Source organism: Theropithecus gelada, chromosome 4 (assembly GCF_003255815.1).
Source record: "Theropithecus gelada isolate Dixy chromosome 4, Tgel_1.0, whole genome shotgun sequence".
In the NCBI taxonomy this organism is placed as follows: domain Eukaryota; kingdom Metazoa; phylum Chordata; class Mammalia; order Primates; family Cercopithecidae; genus Theropithecus; species Theropithecus gelada.
Window position 1 is genome coordinate 29,639,912 of NC_037671.1, and position 16,089 is coordinate 29,656,000.

Sequence of the window (16,089 nt, forward strand, 5' to 3'; positions counted from 1 at the left end):
GTAGAGGCAGGGTTTCACCGTGTTTGCCAGGCTGGTCTCGAATTCCTGACCTCGTGATCCGCCCGCCTTGGCCTCCCAAAGTGCTGGGATTACAGGCGTGAGCCACCACGCCCGGCCTAGAACTTTTAATAACCAAATTTCTGACCCTCACATCTGAGGAACTGAGCATGGAAGAGTTGGAAAGAAGAGGAAGGGAAACTCATTTTTCTGTATCCGTCCTTGCACCACTACCTTCTTTTCTCAGTAGGAGTTGTGTTACAGGAAAGGGGCCCCGATCCAGACCCCAAGGGAGGGTTCTTGGCTTTCACGAAAGAAAGAATTCAGGGCGAGTGCGCAGTGCAAAGTAAGAGCAAGTTTAATAAGAAAGTTAAGTAGTGAAAGTACAGCTACTCCATAGACAAGAGTAGGGTGTTCCTGAAACACTGAGGAACGCATCCACCCTAGGTACAATACTTATATATATGGGGAGATGTGCTCTGCTACAAGGGTTTGTGATAAAGGATTAATTTTCTTATTATATTTTGTAAGAACCGATAATATTATATTTAAAGCAAATATTGTTCTCCAGATGTGGGGACATCTGGACACTCCCAAGTCTGGGTCTGTTTACTAAACATTATTAATTTGTTTCCTTAACCATAAATATCTAGAGGCTAGGAATGCCTGACTTTCTGGGAATGCAGCCCAGCAAAAGTTCCAGCCTCGTTTTCCTAGCCCTCACTCAAAATGGAGTCGCTCTGGTTCGAATGCCTCTGACAGAGATACTGGTAAAATGTACCTCCCTCGGTTGCAGTGAGCCGTGATCGCTCCCCTGAACTCCATCCGGTCTGGGAGATAGAGTGAGACTCCGTTTCAAAAAACAAAAAAGAAAAAGAAAAAAAAATTACTTCCTGCTTCTCTCAAAACTCTCCAATGGCTTTCAGCCTGGGTCATCAACATGGCCTGGAAGAGCCCTACTCGGGGTACTCAAGAGCGCGGCCCAAGCGCCGCGACGCCCCGCCCCTCTGGCCGCTCTGCTCTGGGACGCACTTCCGACGCCCTCGAGGCCTGGGAGGTCAGCGCCTCTTGGTGTCGCCCTGCGGGGCCGGCTCTGGTTGGCTCACTGATTCCCAGTTGGGTAGGGGAGGCTTGACTGAGCTCCCACCCGGAATTTCACCTTAGACCTTTAAAGACCTTGTTCCGGCCTCAGGAGCCAGCGCTAACCTCTAGTCCTCATTAGTGGAGTTGCGGCGGAAGGGGATGGCAGGCACCCGACAGTGGTCTCCTCAAAAATGGCGAATTTCTGCGGGGATTCATCTTTTAGCTCCCAGGGAGCCCTCTGACCCCAACAGGAAGCCCATGGAGCCCTTTTCAAAAATTGTAGTTTTGAAAAATTAAAAAAATACACAGGATTTCAAAGAAAGCCAATTATACTACAAAACACTTATCAAACGATTAAAATAATTTCAGAGTAATGTGTGCTTCTCATTAAGGCATTAAATATTAAACTTCAAGACCCGTCTTATGACTGCTGTAATTTTGAAACAGTTGTCTTGGGTATTTGTAACAAATGTATTTATATTGTATACAGAAATATGTGATTTTTCTTGGTGACAGAGTCACAGTTACTTCTCTTTCAATTGTATTAGCAAGTGAAAGATACGTTAAATTTCAGTTAGACTAGAATCAGAAATAATCAGAACGCAGTGTCTGTGGTAAAAGGAACAGTTCATGCAACTTTTGTTTCTGTTACTTATGTATGACTGACGATGTACACTAAACTTCAAATTGTAGGTCACTACCAAAAACATGAAAGCTACTGCCACTAGGCCCAAGTTCTGAGTGAGGAACCACGACTGTTTACCTAGGCAGCCCCAGGGCTCAGCAAAACAGGGGATCAGAAAGGAGCACACTAATGGAGAAAACAGGGAGCCTTTGCATTTTTGTTGCTTTTCAAGAAAGAGTCTAACCTTTAACAACTTGTAACCACTGTTATTGCAACTTTATTCCTATTCCAGATGAAAAACTTTGTGCACTGAGGCTCCCTTTCCAAAAGGCCCATCTATTTTCTAAACAGCTCCTAGGTTATGAGATCTATGGTCAGCTCAAGAGTCCTTCATTTATTCGGGGATATCAGCCTGTGACTTGACCTTACCTTCCTCCCTCTAACTGCAGTAACCTCTCTCGCCTTGTCCGTAGTTTCCCTTCCGCTGTCTCAGTTACCTCCTTCAACCGTGGTCCAAAATATTAAATGAAACTTCCAGAAATAAAAAATGCATAAGTTTCAAATAACTCCCCTTTCTCAGTAGCGTCATGAAATCTCCCACCCGCCCGAGGATCATCACTTTGTTCAGAGTATCCACGGGGTATGCGCTCCCCACACGTTAATCACTTAGTACTCATCCTGGTTATCAGATCGAAAAAACATAGTATACTATGGTACTATCCGAGGTTTCAGGCATTCACTGGGTGTCTTGGAACATATCTCCCGTTGATAAAGAAAGAATACTGTACATATTGGGTTAAAAATGAAGAAATGGAAAGAAAAAAGGAGAAACACAGCGACACCTGAACAGGGATTTGAAACCTGGGCCCTCAAATTAAAAGTTCGTGGCCATACTGACTGAGCTACCAAGGTTCGTACAAAACGTCCAAACCACATCAACCCTGGTATATTAATCTATATATCTGACCTAGAACGTGATTGTAGAAGGTTCAGCTGTGATTTTAATAAGGTGCTGGTAATTTAGAAATTCTTGCTAATGACAGCACAGAAACTCAGCCACAACGAGGGTCCGTTTTAAGACCGAGGTCTAACCATATTACAAATTAATACTAACATCCCCCCAAAATTCTACCTATCTATCTATCTATCTATCTATCTATCTATCTATCTATCTATCTATCTATCTACCTACCTACCTACCTACCTACCTATCTACCTATCTTTCTACACGCATATATATGTATTCATGTAATTCAGTCCAGTCAAAGACTAACAGAATGCTCGCCTTCAGTTCCTAGGCTTCCCAGATAAATATCTCAAATCCTCTCTCCAAACTTGAGCCCAAACAAAACATTTTCAAAAGTAGCCTGATCTGACGCTGGTGCACGTAAAGGGGAGTAATTGAATCACCTTTTCGGCGACATACTTAGGGAAGCTGATGTGAGACGAAGGATAGAGAAAACTGATTTAGCAGTGCTTGGTTTCACCTGCCTTGGTTTTCAGTGTTCAGTTTCTTTGAAAAAAGGAAAAAGAAATTAAAGAAGTTTGTAAAGAAGCGTCCTCACTCTCCTTTTTCTTCTCAGATTTCCAGGTAGTTATTAATAGTTCTATCCCTGGGTCAGTAGGTTAAGTATTTGACGAGTGTGTCTGATGCCTGGAAGGTTTTACACACTTTGAAAACTGATGGATGCTGCCCCATTAACCATTTCAGGATTTTGTTCGACAAATAAAAGAGAATTTAACTTCAGCAGTCAGCAAACCTTAGAATTTGGGGACCGAGACGGGGACGGGGGCAGATGTGGGAGGACGAAGGCGCGGGGGTAGGGAACAGCAATCTCTTACAAACAACTAGGGAGAGCCACAAAGAGTGGGCTTGTAAGGATGGGGATGTAGCTCAGTGGTAGAGCGCATGCTTCGCATGTATGAGGCCCCGGGTTCGATCCCCGGCATCTCCAAGTCCTTTTATCCTATCCGCCCAATACTATTAGAAAGTATATTTCAAAATGTCAAATAACTATATTTTGTATCCTCCACTTCTTTAACTTTTTATGGCGTTCTTTTAGCCACTGTGTGTAGAATTGTATATGGAGTACGGGGAACAAGGTTGCTTTGAGCTATTTTGAACTATGTGAAACAAATCGAATTGAGAACACAGGAAAACATGCCCAATGGAGAGATGACAGAAGAGGAGCAACCTGGAAAGTTGCCCGGAACCCATTAATGAGCCCTATTTATGGTATATAGTTTGCCTTTAGGGCAAAAATAATCTTGGCTTGAGAACACGGAAAGGGGAGGGAGGACGGGCTATTGTTAGTCCTGTGCGTCATAGGATGATAAAAATAGGACAAATATCGGGAGAAGGATGAATCTCAGCTAGCTCAGCACGGGCGAATTTGACTGCTCTAGTGCACCATTCTCCCGTAGGGGAATAACGAAAACGAAAACATTCCGAAACACTGATGAAATTCTTAATGCAGTTTTTAAAACCGTCGAGACGTAGGTGGCCGGTTAGCTCAGTTGGTTAGAGCGTGGTGCTAATAACGCCAAGGTCGCGGGTTCGATCCCCGTACGGGCCACAGCTCTTTTCTTCCATCACGTAACTTACACAAAAATAAGGAAAAACCAATTGTTTGAGGGCTGTTACTACAAGAAAGCCTGTGCTAACCTCTACAACTAACACTTTGCCAGAAGTCCAAACATTTGTAGTAAGTTCAGAGGTCCTGTTTTCTTAAGTCATGGTGCTGAAAATGTTTGCTCATGAGAAGCAGAAAAGCAGCAGGATATTTTACGAGATTTAAATTCAATATAGGGCAAAACAATGACACCAATTTGTTTAGTGCTCCAACACTGTCCTTGAAATAGTCTGAAAACAGATAAATCTTCAGATACTGAAATGCGGGGCAAGTGTGAGAAGGCAGTGTTCATTATCTCTGATTGCCCAGTTAAGGATCCCTACTTGGGAAGCTCAAGACTCACACATCAAGACAGAAATTCCATTCCGAGAGAAACATTTTCTTGTTACTTTGATTTCCCAAGAAAGGACTAAGCCCCTTTCCAAAAATCTACCTTTTCCACATCAGCAACCTGGACCCTTTGGTCCAGGTTGGCCAACTCCAGGAATAACAGTTCAGTCCACTTCTTGATGTTAAATATCTCCCGTTCCTTGTACAACGAATGTCCTCTGTTTATTTAAGACCTCAAAACTGTATATCCTGTCGAGTGAATTTTCACGCGTTTTACTATTTTCTATGGAAAATGCTGATCTCAAATCGCGAGCTCCACGTGGGCTTTGTTAGCCCCATCCCTGTGGGTGAGCTCGAGCGCTTGTCAAAAACGAAACTTATTGGGCCTCGCCTCCAGATACTTTGACTCAGATTTGAGAAGGAACCCAGATTTCTGCGTTTTAAACAAACGCCACAGTTGTTTCTTTTAGAAAGGATGGGTCAAGAGCCCTTTGAGATAACAGTCCTTAGGATTGGATTGAGGGGAAATTCTGAGAGTCTCGTTGACCTGATAATTTTTTAATAAAGTTAATTAAAGGTATTATAAATTATTGTTGCATATAGCTACATGTACTTTTTTTAAAAAATTAGTAAATATTAAACACATTTAAAAAAGGTCATGTTCAGGCGGCTCGTTGGTCTAGGGGTATGATTCTCGCTTAGGGTGCGAGAGGTCCCGGGTTCAAATCCCGGACGAGCCCATGTTTTGTTTCTTGCTTTTTAATCTAGTTGCCTTCACCTAACCTTAGTTTCTAAGTTAAAAGTTCCCAGTTAGAAGTGCCAGTAATCGTGGCATCGATATGCATTCAAACCCAACACGTGAGTTGCGATCTCTAGTTAAGGACTTTTTTTTTTTTTTAGTTTTCCATCCGCTCTACAGACTTTTGCAAGGGCAAACGTTTCCGGATCTTCTAGAACTTCCGACTCCACGATTGTGTTCATGTGAAATATGTTAGAAATAAAATGGCCACATCTTAATTCAATGCTGCTTATTATTGATTCATTACATCAAAGGATGGATTTAAATGGGAAGATTAAGAGTCAACGTGTCAGGAACCTTTGAGTTATTTCGACTTTCCTCATTGCTACAGCGTCAAGTACTACCTTGTCATACGTATCAGGGTTCTGCTTTCTTCTGAGAAGGAGCATTTTTTCTCTCCTCCTGGAGCGAACCGTTGGTATACTCATTTGTCCGGAGCTGTGTGGCCCCGCCATAGCGATAATAATTGACAACTGATGCCTGAGCTCTATAAGTTTCTACTCTATGCCTCCTCCCTAGATTTACTTTCTTCCCTGTACTGATATCTCATACGCCAGTACAAAATGGCGCTCTTCCGGGTTCATCACCCATCTTCCCGCGCCGGGAAGATGATCAACTTACAGCCCAGGCGCCATTCCGCGCCCAGAAAATTACCAACCCACGGCGCAGTCGCAACATGACTTCCGACCGAAGAAACCGATACCTACCTGGCCACGCCCACCGCAGGGCCACCGTCATCGCCCTGGCCCAACCTCCGCCCCTGCTGGTCTATATAAGGCATTAGGCCGCCACCAATAAACGAGACTTGATCAGGATACTGTCTTGTCTCCATTTTTCGTGTTTTTTTTCCCCCCCCCCCCCCCCCCCGAGTTCCCACTCCCTCTTCTAGGGTCTACGTTGACGATCCCGTGGGACGGGACACTCATTAAGTAGATTTTTTTTTTAATCTATTGTGCTGAATCTACTTTTGCGGTTGTCGGTAAAGACAACATACAAAAATCACTGAATCCTATATTGTAGTGGTTGTCATATTCTTTATATTAAAATATAATTGCAACCCTGCCCCATTTTCTGTGTGTGCCTTGATTATGAAGGGCAACAAATGAGAAAACATACGAGTCCAGCAAAGGTGAGAGAACACCGCAGACATTTTCCTGAGGGGCATATCCACATAGCTTGGCAGGAGGGGCAAGAATTGATGGGTTATGAGAACGAGAGGAACGCCTCACTGGACCACGGAGAGGGTCCAAGATATTGTTTGGGCTCGAGGGCCTAAGGTCCTTGAGACTATGCTTGGAGCCACATTGGTAACCGGGTCTGGAGTTTTGGGAGTGCCAGTGCAGGAGTCACTCTGGTAAGCATCCAATGACACTGACTTTTAGGTTCTGGAAACATTCTGTGGTCTATCAACACAAATTGGTGAGAATGGGGAAAAGAGGGAAGATGTAGAGAAAGTGAGTGGAATGCATATTAATGATTCAGATAATGTTTATGTCCTTTGAGTTTCATTTCATCTTGCCTATAAAATCAACATAAACATAAAATCCACAATCCCAACTGTACAAAAGAAGTTATGTATACTCTTAGCCTATTGGGGGAAGACCCTTCATGAGCCCGGCTAGCTCAGTCGGTAGAGCATGAGACTCTTAATCTCAGGGTCGTGGGTTCGAGCCCCACGTTGGGCGCCTTGTTTTAATTCATTCTCAAATGTTTTCAGTTTCCTCATTGCTGTCCAAAAAAAAAGGGCATTATTAAAGCTCATCTACTCTGAAAGAATGTGATCGTGGTGACCATTTTAGCCTTACTGACTTGACTGACATATTCCAGCCTTCTCTGAAATTCTAGCTGAACTTAGTCTCAGCGCTCCCTGGTGTGGATACACTTTTCTCTCGCCTAGAGGTTTTGTAAAACCAGAGATACTTAAACATAGGTTATGTAGGTCGGTGGTAGGGCATGAGCTCTTGTATATTTAATAAGTTCCTGGGCTAATTCTGAAGCACAAATCCCAGCAAAAAAGGTTTATGAGGCAGGAAGAAGGATCCATGACTATGAGTTAAAAAAGCATACCATACACCTCTTCGTTGATTTCAAAAGCCCAGTTAGCCACATACTTTCCTCTCACTTCACTAACATAGTTCCATCTCTTCAGGTGTCAGGGCAATATAAAGAAAATGTTCCAGCTCAGGTATCCAAGACTGGTTGTACATGTGAATCACCTGAGGCACTTCTAAAATTTTAGATTCCTGGGCCCTAACTCAGATTCACAGGATCTGAATCTCCAATGCTTTAGAAACCATTGTTTTATAAGGTCCTTTTTTTATTTTATGATACATATAGCAAGTTGGCTGCCTATTCAGTCTAGAATTCCACAGGCAATCAACGCCTTATGGAAAACACCACCATGTTTCTATAATAGATGTAAGGTATTCGCTTTTTGGGTTGAGAAACTTGATGTTACATGTTTTCCTGCCATTCCCAGTTCAGGGAAACTCCAGAAGGATGAGCTTCTGATTAATACATGTTTCCTACATAAATGAAAGATACTTATCCATTCATTCATTACACACATTTATTGAGAACCATAGGTGTTAGGCATTGTTTTGGGTGTTAGAGATCCATGAGTGAACAAAACTAAGATTTCTGCCCCTCACATTCTATGGAGGGAGGCAAACAGTAAGTATTAAGTATAAAAGTAACAAATAAAAAGGTAAGAAGAAAAAAAAGTCAGCTACGTAGGATGTTAGAACGTAATTGGAAGCGCTAGGAATGCTGTGGTGCATGTTGCAGTATTGGCTAGGGTAGCAGAGCTGGGCCTCATGGAGGTGACATTTGAGCAAAGACGGTCAAAAAATATTATCAAAAAGGGTTCCTGGACCAGGCGTGGTGGCTCACGCCTGCGATCTCAGCACTTTGGGAGGCCGAGGCGGGTGGATCACTTGAGGTCAACAGTTCCAGACCAGCCTGGCCAACACGGTGAAACCCGTCTCTACTAAAAGTACAAAAATTAGCCGGGCCTGGTGGTGCAGGCCTGTAATCCCAGCTACTCTGGACGCTGAGGCAGGAGAATGGCTTGAACCCGGGAGGCGGAGGTTGCGGTGAGCCGAGATGGCGCCACTGCACTCCAGCCTGGGCCACAAGAGGGAAACTCCCTCTCAAAAATAAAAATAAAAACATTAAAATAGGCCGGGCGCGGTGGCTCACGCCTATAATTCCCAGCACTTTGGGAGGCTGAGGCAGGCAGATCACCTGAGGTCGGGTGTTGGAGACCAGCCCAACGAACATGGCGAAACTCCGTCTCTACTAAAAATACAAAAAAAAAAATTTGCCGGGTGTAGTGGCGCATGCCTGTAATCCCAGCTACTTGGGAGGCTGAGGCAGGAGAATCGCTTGAACCTGGGAGGCGGAGGTTGCGGTGAGCCGAGATTGCGCCATTGCACTCCAGCCTGGGCAACAGGAGCGAAACTCCGTCTCAAAAATAAAACAAAATAAATAAAAATAAAAGAGTTCCTAGCTGGGCGCGTAGCTCAGGCCTGTAATCCCAGCACTTTGGGAGGTCGAGGTGGGCGAATCACTTTAGATCAGGAGTTAGAAACCAGCCTGGCCAACACGGTGAAACCCCGTATCTACTAAAAATACAAAAATTAGCCGGGTGTGGTGGTGTGTGCCTGTAATCCCAGTTACTCAGGAGGCTGGGGCAGGAGAAACGCTTGAGCCCGGGAGGCGGAGGTTGCAGTGGGCGGAGATCTCACCACTGCACTCCAGCCTGGGAGACAGAGTGAGACTCAAAAAAGAAAGTTTCTAAGTAGAGGAATCAAGTAGAGCCTAAGGCAAAAGCACAGTCTGGTATACTATAGAAACAGCAGGGGGGCAGTGTGGCTGCAGCAGTATGAGAGAAGAATAGTGGGAAGGAAGTCAAAAAGATATGGAGCCTTCTGGGCTTTAAGGACTTTAGATTTAACTGAGAGATGGGAAGTCTGTGAAGGTTCAGAACAGAAGAGTAACAGTGTTGCGGGAAGTCCGGGACCCCGAACGGAGAGACTGGCTGAAGCCGTGGCTGAAGAACATAAATTGTGAAGATTTCATGGACATTTATTAGTTCCCCAGATTAATACTTTTATAATTTCTTACGTCTGTCTTTACTGTAATCTCTGAACATAAATTGTGACGATTTCATGGACACTTATCACTTCCCCAATCAATACCCTTGTGTTTTCCTGTGCCTGTCTTTACTTTAATCTCTTAATCCCATCATCTTCTTCAGAAACTGAGGCGGATGAATGTTGCCTCAGGACCCTGTGATTGTGTCAACTGCACAAATTGTTTGTAGAGCATGTGTGTTTGAACAATATGAAATCTGGGCATCTTTTAAAAAAGAACAGGATAACAGCGATGTTCAGGGAACAAAAGAGGTAACTTTGAACTGGCCGCCGGTGAGTAGAACGGAACAGAGCTATATTTCTCCTCTTTTTAAGCAAATAGGAGAAATATCGCTGAATTATTTTTCTCAGCAAGGAACATCCCTGAGAAAGAGAAAGCGCCCTGAGGGTAGGTCTATAAACGGCCCCTTTAGAAGCGTGCCGTCTTTTATGGTCGAAGCCGAAGGGATGAAATAAGCCCCGGTCTCCTGTAGCGTTCCCAGGCTTATTAGGAGCAGGAAAATTCCCACCTAATAAATTTTGGTCAGACAGGTAGTCTGCTCTCAAACCCTTTTTCCTGATAAGATGTTATCAACGACAATGCGTGCCCGAAACTTCATTAGCAATTTTAATTTCGCCTCATCCGGTGGTCCTGTGATCTCGCCCTGCCTCCATTTGCCTTGTGATATTTTATTACCTTGTGAAGTATGTGATCTCTGTGACCCACACCCTATTCGTGCACTCCCTCCCCTTTTGAAAATCACTAATAAAAATTTGCTGGTTTTACAGCTCGGGGAACATCACGGAAACTGCCGACATGTGATGTCTCCTCCGGACACCCAGCTTTAAATTTCTCTCTCTCGTGCTCTTTCCCTTTATTTCTCAGCCCAGCCGAGACACTTAGGAAATAGAAAAGAACCCACGTTACACTTCGGGAGCGGGTTCTCCCGATGTAACAGAATCTAACTTACCTTTTAAAAAGATAATTTTAACTGTTGTGTTGAGAAAAGACCTTAGGGGGACAATGATAGAAACAAGGAAACCAATTAAGAGACTCCTGGTGACAAAAAGTATTAAGAAAGATCAGAGTACTAGCAGGGAAAGAGGAGAAGTGGGTCTATCTGGAAGGCTGAATCAGTAAGATTTCCTGGTAGATTTGAATGGGAATGAGAAGAATAGTCAAGGATAACTTTAAGGGCAGAACACCAACCTTATACATCCATACCAACGAATAGAAGTGTTAAGTGGCCCAGTGTATTTTTTTAAAAATTGCCCTCAAACTTGGAAAGACTGAATTCGCATAAAATGTTCTCTACTATTTAATCAGAGCAAAAGGGGTTCAATGATAACAAGAGTTATATCACTGTGAAGACTTGATATATCAGGTCTGCAGCCCACTGCGTCTGTAAGGAGCCCCAGAACATGGATATTGCATGGAGAGAATGCTCACCTCTGAGCACACTGGAGACACGATGACAAATTACCACTGTCTGTCCTCTGCCATCTGGAGACACGATGACAAATTACCACTGTATGTCCTCTGCCATCCAAACCTTCCTTTCTTCTTCTTCTTCTTCTTTTTCTTCTTCTTCTTCTTCTCCTTCTTCTTCTTCTTTTTTTTCTTCTTCTTCTTCTTTTCTTCTTCTTCCTCTTCCTCTTCCTCTTCTTCTTCTTTTTTTTTTTTTTTTGTAGATCTCCCTATGTTGCCCAGCCTGGTCTCAAATCCCTGGCTCAAGGAATCCTCCTGCCTCGTCCTCCCAAAATGCTAGGATTACAGGCATAAGGCATCACAGGCCCTTTTTTCTTTACTCAGTAACCTGAATATTAACAGTAATTCATCACCTGCTCCATGTGATGTTATATCCAGTTTTAAAACGATTCCATATTTTATTTACTTAGATAAATAGCACATAGAGTTGGGCACAGGAAATTACAAGTATTAAACTAGATGGGGACTGTCACAGTGTTTTACGTCTGTAATCTCAGCACTTTGGGAGGCCAAGGTGAGCAGATCAGTTGAGCTCAGGAGTTCAAGACCAGCCTGGCCAACATGGCAAAACCCCATCTCTACAAAAAATACAAAAATTAGTTGGATGTAGTGGTGCTCATGTCAAGTTCCAGCTACTGGGGAGGCTGAGGTGGGAGGATCGCTTGAACACAGGTGGCAGAGGTAACAGTGAGCCATGATTGCACCACTACACTCCAGCCTGGGTGACAGAGCGAGACCCTGTCACTAAATAAATAAATAAACTAAGTAACTAACTAGATGGACTCCCTAGGATTTGGGTGTATTGTTGGTGTATACACCATGAAACTGAGAATTATGAGTTAACATAAAATGGATGAATTTGACCACAGTAACTTTTCTTCAGTACAGTGAGACTTGACTGTTCTCTAAGTCTACTTTAAAAAAGATACAGTGTCTTTCAAAACAATTGACAAACACATTTTTATTAAGCACCTTTTCATTGCTGGACATTTAATAAAAATATGAACATGATATAGTCCCTGCCTTCAAGAAAGCTGCCATCAAGACTACTTTCAGTGGTCGTTTCCATAGTTTGTTACCAGAAAAGTTTCTCTGAATGTATAAAGCACTGTAAGAAAAAAGAAAAATGAAAATTGCCATATATCTACTGGGTGAACTTGACTGATTTAACAAAAATTACATCCACAGCTATATTTTAATTGTCTGGCAATAGGAAATGAAGATGCAGTCAGGTGTGATGGCTCATGCCTGTAATTCCAGCACTTTGGGAGGTCAAGGCAGGAGGATTGCTTGAGGCTAGGAGTTGAAGACCAGCCTGGGCAACATAGAGAGACCCTGTCTCTATTTTTTTTTTTTTAATTCTTTTTCAAAAAATACAAAAATTAGCTGGGTGTGGTGGTGCACACCTGTAGTCCCAGTTACTTGGGAGGCTGAGGTGGGAGGATCGCTTGAGCTCAGGAGGTTGAGGCTGCAGTGAGCTGTGATTGAGCCACTGCACTCCAGCCTTGATGACAGAGCAAGACCCTGTCTCAAAAAAATTAAATAAAATAAAAAAAGATAAAGCATGTGCATTGCTTTATGTTTCTGTAAATAATTCTAGGATTTGAGTGCTAGAAATAGCATCAAAAAAAGTTAGTGGGGCCAGGCGTGGTGGCTCATGCCTCTAATCCCAGCACTCTAGGATGCCGAGGCAGGTGGATCACCTGAGGTCAGGAGTTCGAGAGTAGCCTGGCCAACATAGTGAAACCGCATCTCTACTAAAAATACAAAAATTAGCAGGGCGAGATGGTGGGTGCCTGTAATCCCAGCTACTCGGGAAGCTAAGGCAGGAGAATAATTTGAACCCAGGAGGTAGAGATTGCAGTAAGCCGAGATCACGCCACTGCACTTTAACCTGGACAACAAGAGCAAAACTCTGTCTCAAAAAAAATAAATAAATAAAAATTAAAAAATAAAAAAAATAAAAAAAATTAGCCTGCTGGGCATGATGGCTCACGCCTGTAATCCCAGCACTTTGAGAGGACAAGGCAGGTGCATCACCTGAGGTCAGGAGTTCAAGACCAGCCTGGCCAATATGGCAAAACCCTGTCTCTACCAAAAATACAAAAATTAGTTGGGTGTGGTGGCTCGCACCTCTAATCCCAGCTACTTGGGAGGCTGAGGCACAAGAATTGCTTGAACCCAGGAGGCAGAGGTTGCAGTGAGCCGAAATTGCATCACTGCACTCCAGCCTGAGTGACAGAGTGAGACTCCGTCTCAAAAAAAAAAAGTTAGCCTTGTATGGATATATGATTTTAAATATAATCTTAAAAGCAATCTAAAATGAAAATTGAAAATATTTGGGCCATCTAATGTATTACAATATGAAATACTAGCATCATCTATGAAATACTTTAGCCAAAAATATTTTAAGTTGAATTGAATCAAGTTTCTAGACATACCTTCTAATGTATAGAACATAGAGGATCAAATGCAACAAAACTATGAATCAATGGTCTTTAAAAAGTCAACGTTATAAAAATATTGAGAGACTAAAGACATTACAACCACATGGAATGAGTGACTCTATACTGAATTCTATTCGAAAAAATAAATACATAAATATATTCTTGGGATAACTAGAGAAATTGGATCATAAGCCAGTTATTAGATACAATGAAATTACTGATACTTTTCCCAGGAGTGATAACAAGTTTATGATGTGTAGAATGCTCTTACATGTAGGAGTGCTTGCTGAAGTGTTTAAATGGTAAAGTCATCACATCTGTCACTTATTTTCAAACAGTTCAGCAAAAGAAATGTACATGCTGTATGTGTGCACACACAAGAAACAGAGATTGATTTAAAGCGAGTATGGCAAATACTAGCAATTGTTGATTGTGGAGTGTATATATTGTTCACTGCAATATTATTTCAATTCCTTTTTGTAAATTTAAAACCTTTCGGCCGGGCGCGGTGGCTCAGGCCTGTAATCCCAGCACTTTGGGAGGCCGAGACGGGCGGATCACGAGGTCAGGAGATCGAGATCAGCCTGGCTAACATGGTGAAACCCCGTCCTACTAAAAAAATACAAAAAACTAGCCGGGCGAAGTGGCGGGCGCCTGTAGTCCCAGCTACTCCGGAGGCTGAGGCAGGAGAATGTCCTAAACCGGGGAGGCGGAGCTTGCAGTGAGCTGAGATCCGGCCACTGCACTCCAACCTGGGCAACAGAGCGAGACTCCGTCTCAAAAAAAAAAAAAAAAAAAAAACTTTTCAAAATAAAAAACTATAGAGAGAAAATAACCTCCTTCAAGAGTAACATATAAAAAACACAACACAACTAAAAACTGTAATAATTGTGTCCCTTTTGTAATTTCTGAGAAATCTCCAAACATTTTCTTCTATTCTTTTGTAAAGGAAGAAAGTTTAGGCAAGAGTTTATTTTAGGGACAAGCCTAAGAACATATCCCTTTATTATTTCTGTTTTAATCCAAAGAGCTTCTTTAGATGTCAAAAGTCATGTAAAATTTGTGTATGGATGAGATTAGAGCAAGGCAAGTTCCTAGCTAATGATTCACATTAAGAGGCTGAACATACTGGGTTTGAAAATGGCTCAGGCTGGGCACTGTGACTCATTCCTGTAATCATAACACTTTGGGAAGTAAAGACCAGCCTGGCCAACATGGTGAAACCCAGTCTCTACAAAAAATACAACAAGTAGCCAGGCATGGTGTCAGGTGCCTGTACTCCCAGGTAGTCGGGAGGCTGAGTAGGAGGATGGTTTAAGCCCCATGAGGCAGAACTTGCAGTGAGCCATGTCCATGCCACAGCACTCCTGTAGCAGGAGGAGTCATAGACAAAAATCCCTCAGACACCGGATTGTGGAAGGAAAGAGGTTCATTCAGCTGGGAGCATTGGCAGACTTACGTCCTAGAAACTGAGCTCTCTGAATAAGTAATTCCTGTCCTTTTTAAGGGCTCACAACTCTAAAGGGGCTGCGTGAAGTGGGGGTCATGATCAATTGAGCAAGCAATGGGTACATGACTGAGGGCTACAATGCACCAGTAATCAGAATAAAACAGAACAGAACAGGGAGTTTCACAATGCTTCTTCATACAATGTCTAGAATCTATAGATACCACAAGCGGTGAGGTCAGGGGTTGAATTTTAACTACCAGGCCTGAAATGTGGTACTGGGCTGTCTGACTATGAATTTCACTTCTGTCTATTCTTTTAACTTCTACCTTTTCAGTAAACAAGAAATTAAGTATAAGACAATATGAGGAGTGGTCTCCTCTCTCCAATCTGGGAACAGAGCCAGACCCTGTCTCAAGAAAAAAAAGAAAAAGAAAAAACAAATAAAGAAAAGAAAAGTGCTCAGTAATTGAATTGGGATTGTTGCAAAATTTGAGAAACTAGGTGTTAAAGCATATACAGTGGCAGCACATTGTATGCACTATATGTTAATAAATAATTACTTAATACTGGTGAGATTTGGCAGGGTAATGGGTATGTGTTAATTGAAAGAGGACACCAACATCTAAAAAAGGCAACGTTCTTACCAGCTGAGAGCTGAAAACACAGCTAATATTTAATTATTCATAGAAGGAAAATAAAATGAAGAAAAATCTCAACTGATCTATCTTCTAATGTTCTGAAATTTACAGCTCGTTGCTTAAAGTAGGCCTAGCAAAGAGAATGGAGTCAAAGCTCTTTTTTTTTTTTAACCAAATAACGTCTATTAACATCTCAAAGAACTCTTGATACTCAAGGAACTAACATTTAGCAAAAATACATTTTAGAAAATATGGTTCTTTTCAAATGTAAATTATTGCAAGAGGCAAACAACCAGGAAATAAAAGACTGGAAGAACTGGCTAAAGACCCATCTAATGCCATAAAAGTTCACAAGACTACTTAAATATAAATAATAGTTTATTAACAATCTTGTACTTTTAAAATTCACATTGGTAATTCTTTTTTTTTTTTTTTTTTTTTTTTTTTTTTTTTTTTTTTTTT

The 16,089-nt window shown here is 42.3% G+C and overlaps 4 non-coding genes across 4 annotated transcripts; all 4 read left to right on the plus strand.

Annotated features, from left to right (window-relative positions):
- The first annotated feature begins 3,588 nt into the window (after positions 1-3,588).
- On the plus strand, positions 3,589-3,660 carry TRNAA-CGC. The gene has a single exon. It is a non-coding gene; the product is annotated as a tRNA-Ala (tRNA).
- A 547-nt stretch (positions 3,661-4,207) lies between these two features.
- Positions 4,208-4,281, plus strand: TRNAI-AAU. The gene has a single exon. It is a non-coding gene; the product is annotated as a tRNA-Ile (tRNA).
- Positions 4,282-5,336: 1,055 nt separating this feature from the next.
- TRNAP-AGG lies at positions 5,337-5,408 on the plus strand. Its single transcript has one exon. It is a non-coding gene; the product is annotated as a tRNA-Pro (tRNA).
- Positions 5,409-7,079: 1,671 nt separating this feature from the next.
- TRNAK-CUU lies at positions 7,080-7,152 on the plus strand. Its single transcript has one exon. It is a non-coding gene; the product is annotated as a tRNA-Lys (tRNA).
- Positions 7,153-16,089: the final 8,937 nt, after the last annotated feature.